This window comes from Lampris incognitus, chromosome 4 (genome assembly GCF_029633865.1).
Source record: "Lampris incognitus isolate fLamInc1 chromosome 4, fLamInc1.hap2, whole genome shotgun sequence".
Lineage (NCBI taxonomy): Eukaryota > Metazoa > Chordata > Actinopteri > Lampriformes > Lampridae > Lampris > Lampris incognitus.
In genome coordinates this window covers 19,471,308-19,481,189 of record NC_079214.1, presented here as the reverse complement: position 1 = coordinate 19,481,189, position 9,882 = coordinate 19,471,308, and the positions used below count along the sequence as shown (strand labels likewise).

The window sequence follows — 9,882 nt, the reverse complement described above, 5'->3', positions numbered from 1 at the left end:
TGGGTTTTTTTTTGTTTTTTTGGGGGGGGGTTGTATTTTTATTAATGCTATTCTGGTGTTCATGAAAGAGTTGGGTCTTTAACTTCATCTTCTATGCATCTTCATCTTCTGGATAGTGACTTAGGGCCCCGTTGTGGCGGAAGTGCCAGGCGCCTTTCATTGGCAGAGTGTAGTGAGCGGGAGTGAGTGTAGACCTCAATGAGGGAGTTCAAGTAGGTGGGAACCGTTTTAGTTGCAGTTTTGTAAGTAGGCATCCATCCGTATTTTGAATTTGATACAGGCAGCAACTGGGAGCCAGTGGAGGGATATGAATGGTGGAAAGACGTGTTGTTTTGGATTGGTTGAAGACCAGATGCGCCGTCACATTCTGGATGATTTGCAGAGGTTTGAAAGTGCATGCACCTGCCAGTAAGGAGTTGCAGTAGTCAATGCGTGATATTACAAGAGGCTGTACCAGGAGTTGTGTTGCAAGCTCAGACAAGTAGGGTCTAATTTTCCTGATGTACAGGGCAAATCAGCACGACCGAGCAATCAAGGCCACGTGAACCTTAAATGTTAGTTGGTCATCAATCATGACACCCAGGTTTCGGGCAGACATTGTGGGCATGAGTTGAGTTGATCCGAGCTGGGTATTGATCTGTTGTTGTATGGATGAACTGGCTGGATGACAAGGAGCACAGTCTTAGATAGGAATCATGATAGGGTGAGTCTCGTCCATGCCAAAACTCGACCATCCGATGCGACTTCCTATTCGCAGAAGTCCGTCATGGTCTACGACAGGATAAAATTTCCACAGGCTGCTGGAGGGTGAGATGTTGGACCCCGAGGCTATGCACCTGAGCTCTTCTGCGTAGCACTCGTTCTGGATGCTCTTCACAATCCACACTTTGGTCTTCATCAGCTCTTCCTCTGTAGGACAACAGATGTGCCACCCCTGACACTTGTCTTGGACAGAGCAGGTGAAGGTGCAAGCTATATGGATCAGGAGTGCCACAGCAGTGACAAAAGTGCTAAACCTGGAGAAGTGTTTAAAGTGTTGAGAGTGTACCACACCTCTGGAAACAATGTGAGACTTGTAGTCACCTGAGGAAGCACCTCAGCATCGGAGGCAGGGTCGATGAGGTCGTAAGTCTCTTGTGGCTCAGATGGGTAAAAAGATGCATTCTGAAGAAAGGCTGGTCCTGTGAGCCATGTTGTGCTGCTAAGGATGGCTGGTGACACAGATCTTGATCCAATGTTGGCAGGATTCAGGTTGGAAGAGATATACTTCCACTGGCTAGGACAGGATGATTGACGGATACGCTGAATCCTGTTATGCACATAGACATAGAATCTCCTTGACTGGTTGTGGATGTATCCTAGTACAACTTTGCTGTCCGTGTAGTACGCTATGTTATTGTTCGTCACATCCATCTCTGTGACTTTCAGCTCAGCGATCTCCACTGCAAGTACAGCAGCACACATCTCCAGTCTTGGGATCGTTAGGCCAGGCTGGGGGGTCAATTTCGTCTTTCTAAAAATGAAACCGACTTCAGGTTGTTCTTCTTGGCTCATCACCATGATGTAGGCTACGACTGCAATTGCTTTCACTGACGCATCTGCAAAGATGCAGAGTTCTTTTCTTTGTGCACCTGTGGTGGAGAAATATGTGTAAGGGCACAGTATCTGGAGCGCCTCTAAGTCTTGGAGCGACTTCCTCCATCTAGTCCACTTAGTCTCCATGTCTTTGAGGAGTGGGGAGTCCCAATCCTCTGCTTGTGAGGTGAGCTCTCTGAGTATCAGCCTTCTGTGAACAGAGACGGGTGTGAGGAACCCTAGGGGATCGTAGAGACTATTTACTGTTGACAACACCCCTCTGTGAGTAAAGGGCTTCTGGTCATCTGCAATCTAGAATATGAAGGTGTCCATGCGCATATTCCAGGACAACCCAAGGCTGCGTTGCATGGGCAGGTCATCAGCAAAGAGATCTTAAGTTGTTGATATACTTGGAGCGGTCTTCAGGTGGAAATGCCTCAATGACTGCAGGTCGATTTGATGCAATTTTGTGCAACCTGAGGTTAGAAGCTGAAAGAATCTTCTGCCCTTGCCCAAATAGACTGATGGCCTCTTCCTTGGTGTCATAGGACTTTAGAGCGTCATCAACCTAGAAGTCATGCTCAGTGAATCTTCTTGCATCACTGCCATAGTCAGCCTCTGCTTATTCAGCTGCTCTTCGCAAACCAAACATGGCCACAGCAGGGGAGGGACTATTCCCGAACAGATGGCCCCACATCCTGTAATCTACAACATCGCAGGTAGGGTCATTGTTCTTATACCATAGGAAACGGAGGAAGTCTCTATGGTCTTCCTTTACCATAAAACAATGAAACGTATGTTCGATGTCAGCAGCGATGGCTACACGTTTCTTTCTAAACCTCATGAGCATGCCTAGCAGGCTGTTGTTAAGGTCAGGGCCTGTGAGCATGACATCGTTAAGTGACACTCCTTCATGTGACACGCTGGACTCAAAGACCACTTAGACCTTATCCGGCTTTCTGGGATGGTACACACCAAACAGGGGCAGATACCAGCGCTCTTGATCTTGTTGCAGGGGTGGTGTAACCCCTGCGTGTCCTCTGTTGAGCATATTCTCCATGAACTCTAGGAAATGGGTCTTCATCTGCGGTCGTTTTTCCAGTGCGTGCCAGAGTGACACGAGGCAGTCATATGCTTGCTTTCTATTGTTAGGCAGCTGTGGTCTTGGTGACCGGAAAGGTAAAGGTCCGACTCAGCTGTTGGAGCTGTCCTGGTAGAACTCAGCCTCCATGATCTGAAGAAACCTCATGTCTTCCATCAATGGTGCAAGTTTGTGATACTTGGCAGTATGAATGAAGATGGTTTGACCCAGGCTGTCTCCAACAAGCATTGGCAGTACGAATGAAGATGGTTTGACCCAGGCTGTCTCCAACAAGCGCCGTTGAGCTGTATGTGGAGGTTAGCACTGGATGATGTTGGTGTTTAGCTGCTTGGCTAAAAACCTCCTTCACTTTGACAGTTGTACGGCTGCAGATGGCTTACACGACCGTTCTCTAGGATGGATGTTTTGTAGCTGCTCACCTATAGTGGTCTGTGGGCACCTCCAAGGCATACATCACTGATGACAACCCATCCCAGATCCAGCCTTTGAGCAAACGGTGCACTCTTTGGACCACTAATCTGCTCACGAACCTTGTGTACCCTCAGGACATCTCTGCCCAGTAGGAGGAGTATGTTGGCATCCGGATTGAGGAGTGGTATTTCATCGGGGATGTGCTTGAAGTGAGCATGATGGCAGGCTGTGTCCTGGGTAGGTATCTCCAAGCAGTTGTTAGGGATTTGGTTGAAGTCAAAGAGTGTAGGTAGAGGAAAACGTAGCTTCTTGTCTGCTGACTCCAGTGTAACCACAAGCTCTTCTCCCCACAGTCTCTTTAAGTCTAACACATGTCTTCAGCGAGTATGGGTAGGAGCATCCTGAGATTTTGAAGACATTGAAGAACTCAGACTGTGCAAGAGAGCGTTTGCTCTACTCGTCTAGTATTACATGCATTTTCTTGGACTCCTGTCTGCGTCCAGTTGGATACACGCTGATGAGACATGTCTTGGAGCATGCTTTCGTGCTCAGTCCTTCACCACACACCTGTGTACACCTTGAAGTGACCTCCTGGGCATCTGCTTTGTCCTCCCCGCCATGCTCCGAAGCAGGAGGGGACAACTTAGATTTCCAAGTAGCTGATCCTAGGTGAAGTGCTGTCACATGGCTGCTGCGCTCACATTCCACGCATTTGATCTCAGCTAAGCAGTTCCTGGCGAAATGTTCAGTGAACGAGCAACATCGGAAGCAAATGGAGTGTTCTTTTAAGAACTGTTTGCGCTTTTCTAAACTCTTTTCCATAAAGAAAATTTCTTCAGAGGAAGAGTTTTTTTTATGTATGGGGCAGTGTTTGTTTGGATCTGTTGATTTCTTATCTTCTCTATTCTCAGGTTTGTCTATCGAAGAAACTTGTGTCTTATGAACATATACAGGCACCTTCACAGGCCTCTCCCACTTGTTCTTTCTCACTGTTGAACCTTGCATGAAGGGGTTAAAGCTGGGATCTGTGTGGGCCTTTGTCTCTGTCCAAATGAAGCCTGCAAACATGGAGAAAGGAGGAAAACTGACATACTGTTCACGCATAATATTTTGACCCAACCTTTCTTGAATGTGGGAGCTTCTCGATGATTGGATTAACCCCTCTGGAGGTGTCCCAGTCTGACAGGCCTGGGAGATAACCATCTTGCTTTGTGGCTTCCAGCTCTGAAAGCAGGTCTTGCTAGATCCTGGAGCCTCCATTGCTCTTTCACTGTAACCTTAGGGAAGCTTTCCAGCTTGTTGAAGAGAGCCTGTTCAATGACTTCCAGTGAGCCATGTTTCATCGAGCTGCTCCCATGCCATCCTCAGTCCAGTAGGCGGATGTATGATGTTAACTGCTTTGATTCTTACCTGTTCCGCCGACTCTTTTCCTAGATACTTGATTAACAAGTCAAATTCTTCAGCAGACAGGTCTAAGCCAGCGGTAGCACTTTGAAATTATGTTTTTCCAAGCCCAGTAGTTCATTGGGTGATCATCATATGCGGCGGGTCTTGAAGTCACCAGGTGGCTGCAGGCGAGGTATTTAGCGAGGCTGTTGGTGGTTTTTGAGAGTGGTCCTAACTAGCTCCATAGGGCGCCCTGTGAGCAAGCTGATTCGTAGGAAACGGGGGCTGCTTGTTAATATTCTGTTGTGGCGGTACTTCACTATGCCGAGGAATCTGGGATGTGTAAAGAGGAGTAGTGTAGACAGAAGCAGCAGCTTGCATTTGGCTGATATTGTGGGGTAATGTTGGCATAACTCTGTTGCTCCCCCTGAGGTTTCTTCCTATTTTTTCTCCTGTTAAAGGTTGTTTTTTTTTGTTGTTTTTTTTAAATTTTATTTCTGATTTTTCCCTTTTTTCTCCCAATTTAGTGGCCAATTGATCCCTATTTTAATTCAAACACCCACCCTCGTATTGCATGCGTTCGCCAACTGCATCTCTCCGGCCGGCAGTCTCGAAGGAAAGCGCCTCCCCACTTTCGTGACAAGGCGAACCACTGTTTTTCCGACACACACAGAGACGCATTCACATGACGAACACAAGCCGACTCCGCCCCCCTCCCGAAGACAGCGTTGCCAATGATTGCTGCTTCATCGAGTCCGGCCATAGTCGGATCTGACGAGACCGGGGCGCGAACCCCAGTCCCCAGTGGGCAACTGCATCGACACCAAGCCGATGCTTAGACCGCTACGCCACCGCGGACCCACAAAGGTTGTTTTTTTATGGTGTTGTTCCTTATCTGATGAGAGGGTCTAGGGATAGGATGTTGTGTTGCTGTAAAGCCCACTAAGGCAAATTTGTAATCTGTGATATTGGGCTATACAAATAAAATTGAATTGAATAACATTGTCACTTTTTATACTGGCAGGCGGATCCCCTGTGCATCTGCTGGCTTGCTCAGACACACAGGCAGCGGTGCGCTGGTATTGATTATTTTGCAGGGCCAAGCAGAAGGCCTTGCCGCGTACTTCAAAACTCAGGTCCAATAAACCATTCTCCAATGCTATTGCCTCTGCTATGGCAGCATCCCTTACTTTTCCGTCATTTAATTCACCAAGTGAGGCTTGAACGCGTGCCCGCTCAACCTTTAATTCAATTTCCTTTCTAGAATGCGCTGCTCTAGCTTGCGCTGAACCAGCTTTTGCTTTCGCCATGGCAACCGCTACATTAGCCTTTGAGCTGGACGATGGACGAGATGCCCGTGAGTTTACAGAGCGATTATCTTAATTTCTTTTGTGTTATCAGTTTCTTCCATTATGATTTATTGAGTCTTTAATATCAGAAAGCGAGTTAAGCTGGCGTTAACACTGTCTGAATGTTTTTGTGCTAGCCACATAACTCCAAGAAATGGCTGTCTTCGTCTCTCTCCACCGCTGGCCGTGTTGCCGTCTTTTCACCGTGTAGGCCTCGTTCGCCGATATCGCCAACTATCCAACCCGATAAACACTCCCGAGAAAACTCCACGGCAAGGGTATCAGTTTTCATGACGTTTACCGAGAATCTTATGAAACTGCAAGCACGATACCGGAATTATGAAACAGCATTAAACAATAAACATAGAACAGGTTACGGTAAGTATCTAGGCTGATAGCATAGAGGTGCGGAGCTAGCCTAGCCACAGACAGGTAGCACAGAGATACAAAGCTAGCTTAGTTTTGCCACATAATGCTACGGCTACCGTAAACTATATACTTGGACATTCATTCGTCACAAATCATCCTGCTGGTTATATTAACACAGAGAAGAGCTGATGACGGCGCGGCGCGTATCGCGAACCATGAGTTTACTTCCGGAAGCCTGTTCGCTAAAGTCTGTCTCAACACGGAGGCATTAAACAAGCAAGAAAAGACATTGTACATGAACTACCGCATGGTGGTGCTACTACACAAGATAAACAATTTAAACACATTAAGCTACCTTTGTAGGGTCATACCAGCTATCAAACTGCAAGTTCATCTCAACCACTCAAATGATCATGCATGGATGTGGACTATTGCACAAAAGAGCTGGGAATAATCCAGGAGAGTCATCCGTTTGCGCAAATCAAAGTAAAATTTTTAATTATAAAGGAGTATTTGACACCTTATAAAAGCTCAATTTGCAATTTCAAATACCCCGTTGTCCAGACAAATCATGTAAATTGTTGTTAATGACAAAAAAATAATATATCCGACAAATACAACATAAAACCCCAAAAGCTTTGTTTTAAACCAGACAAAAGTCTCTGGCCACAGTAATACCGAGTAAAACACTCAGAGTACTACTTTTTTATCTAGGGGAAATACAAGATTTCCATAACTGAAATTTTGCTTGGCCTTATTAGGATTGAGTAGATGGAACAGAACCTCGATGCACATTGTTTTACTGTCACAGTGGCCAAGAACCACAGCCCTATTTAACCTTAACTTGGATATTGGCGAGTAAATTTCCAACTCTACAGTTTTCAGAGTGGGCTAAGAATTAAAAAAAAGAGCAGAAAAACAACACAGACAGTTGATGTCACTTGGAATAAAGGGGAAGATTGGTAGAGAGTAGGTGAGGTGCATAAAAAAAAAATAAGCAAATGTCTCCAAGGCATCACTTTTTCTGTTTAGGAGGTCTGTAGACTGCTACCACTACAGTATGGTCTCGCTCAAAGGGCTCCAGTGTGAGCTGTTCCTGTGGTTTCCTGTTTTCTGAGCACATTGTCTTCGCTTCTGAAGCAAACACTGCCTCTGGAGCTGCTGTGGAGTCTATACAGTTAGCCTTGATTGAAACTACAAAGTGTCCACCATTCTTCAGGAAATTGGGAGCATGGTTAAAATCACTAATGATCTTTTGATGGCAGCTGACTCTGGGCTCTTAACCATACTTGTCCTCCTTGATCTGAGTGCTGCCTTTGATACCGTCTCACACAACATCCTCCTAGAAAGATTAGCTTCTATTGGAATAACTGGCACCCCCCTTGTCTGGTTTAGATCATATCTCTCTGGCCACACTCAGTTTGTCCAACTTAAAATTTGAGATCTCACTCCTTTCCTGTTACTACCGGTGTTCCCCAGGGCTCTGTACTGGGACCCCCTCCTATTTGTTATTTAGCTACTACCGCTTGGCCACATTTTCAGGAAATTTGGCATTCAATTTCATTGTTACGCGGATGACACCCAGCTTTATCTATCCACCAAACCTACCTCCACTCTTCCACCCACATCTCTTTCTGAATGCTTACTAGAAATTAAATCCTGGTTTTCATACCACTTCCTCAAACTTAATAGTGATAAAACTGAGGTCCTTTTAGTTGGCACTAAATCTGCTTTGGCCAAAACTGATAGTTTTTTTCTTACTATTGACAATTCTATAGTTCCCCCATCGCCTCAGGTTAAGAGTCTGGGTGTCATCCTGGACAGCACATTATCTTTTGAAACCCACATCAACAATGTTACTCGGTCTGCATACTTCCACCTACACAATATTAATTGTCTTCGGCCATCACTTACACGTAAAAGCACAGCCATACTCACTCACACCCTGGTTACATCCCGTATTGACTACTGTAATTGTATCCTTTTTGGTCTTCTCCTCAAGTGTCTTCATAAGCTTCAGTTCGTCCAGAATTCAGCTGCCCGTATCATTACCAGAACTCCTTCCTTAGATCATATCACTCCTGTTCTTCAGCAACTCCACTGGCTTCCTGTTTTATACCATATTGACTTCAAGATCCTGCTACTCACCTTTAAGGCCTTAATAACTTAACTCCTTCCTATCTTTCTGAACTCCTTCATATCCGCACGCCCTCCCGCACTCTCAGATCCTCTTCTGCTCTCCAACTCACTACACCATCGGCCCGCTTGACTACCATGGGGACTAGAGTCTTCAGTCATTCTGCCCCCTGCCTATGGAACTCTCTCCCACAAGAAATTTGCAACTTTGACTCTCTTTCAACCTTCAAATCCCATCTCAAAACGTACCTTTTCAAACTGGCATATTCAGTTTGATCCACGCTTCACTGAGTTTTGTGCAGATGTTCATTTTATACTTACCTGTTGTATTAAATTTTTGTCTACCCTGCTTTGTTTTGATTTTACGCTGTCTGATACAGTGCTTTTTTTTAAACTATGTTCTGTAAGGTGTCCTTGAGTGTTTTGAAAGGCGCCCACGAATAAAACGCATTATTATTATTATTATTATCATTATTTAAAGCAACAGCCCTCGTCTGGTCAGGTTGGACAACATCAGCAAAGATGACGTCAACCATTCCAACCAGAATGTGGTATTTGTGTGGATGACGGGCATCTTCTATGATGGGAATGATGTTGGTTTGTTTCTTTGCCATTTTGAGAAGGTCATGACCTGACCTGTGGGAGAACTCCATGGCATAGACCAGACCATCCGGTCCAACAATGTCAGAAATATGGGAAACTGGTCCCAGAAGAAGCTCCTAGGTACATGACCTTAGCCCCAGGTTTTATATGCATCTGGTTCACACCTCCTAATATTGCTGCTGCCAACTTAGAACGGAATGAATTCCATGCCCTGTATTCAGTCTTTGTCTCTTCTTCCTCCACGCTAATCCTATTCGCTCCATAGACAGAATCTCCCATAACTATGTTCTTGGTCACAAGGGCATCCTCCTTGCCTCTGCAGATAAACACACCTTCATGTCTGTGTGGCTCCACCAAGACTTTCGTCCCTCCACCAAAGCCTCCTCTACCCCTTGGGGTGCCCGTTAGCCCCTCTACCTGGTGATTTGAAACTGCCACCTCTCCCACCCCTAACCCCCCCTCTCCACGTTTCCCAAAGCTTCTCCCAGCTCCTCCACCTCGCCCACCGCGAAAGCCTCCTCTTCCTCGACCTCCTCGGCCCCCACGAGGACTGAAACCTGGTTTCATGTTGAATAATACGAATTCCTGTCTTTGCTTTTAAACGCTCATTGTTGTTATTAGCTGCAGCTGTTTATCCTGCAACGCTGGCGTCAGCGTACCAAGACCAGTCTAGCATGCTTTTTAACCTGTAGATGGCAGTAAACTCACTAGTTTAGTTACTCTCCAAATACCGTGGCAGTCTAACCACCTCCGAACGACATCTCATCATCTGGGACGAGGTTCCTAAAGGACGACGAATAAGAAGGCTGTAGCTAATTTACCAGTATCTGTAAAACACCTTACGTCACTGTTATCCTGGTGAAAGTTGCTAATGTCGATGTGAACTCTGTCCCCGTCAAATTCCTGAAAGCTTTTTATTATGTTTATATACGTGCGACTGAAAGCAGAAAT

The 9,882-nt window shown here is 45.8% G+C and overlaps 1 pseudogene; it reads right to left on the bottom strand.

The window, feature by feature from the left end:
- Nucleotides 1-7,207: 7,207 nt before the first annotated feature.
- On the bottom strand, nt 7,208-9,498 carry LOC130111903 (rRNA 2'-O-methyltransferase fibrillarin-like; annotated as a pseudogene).
- Between the last annotated feature and the right edge of the window lie 384 nt (nt 9,499-9,882).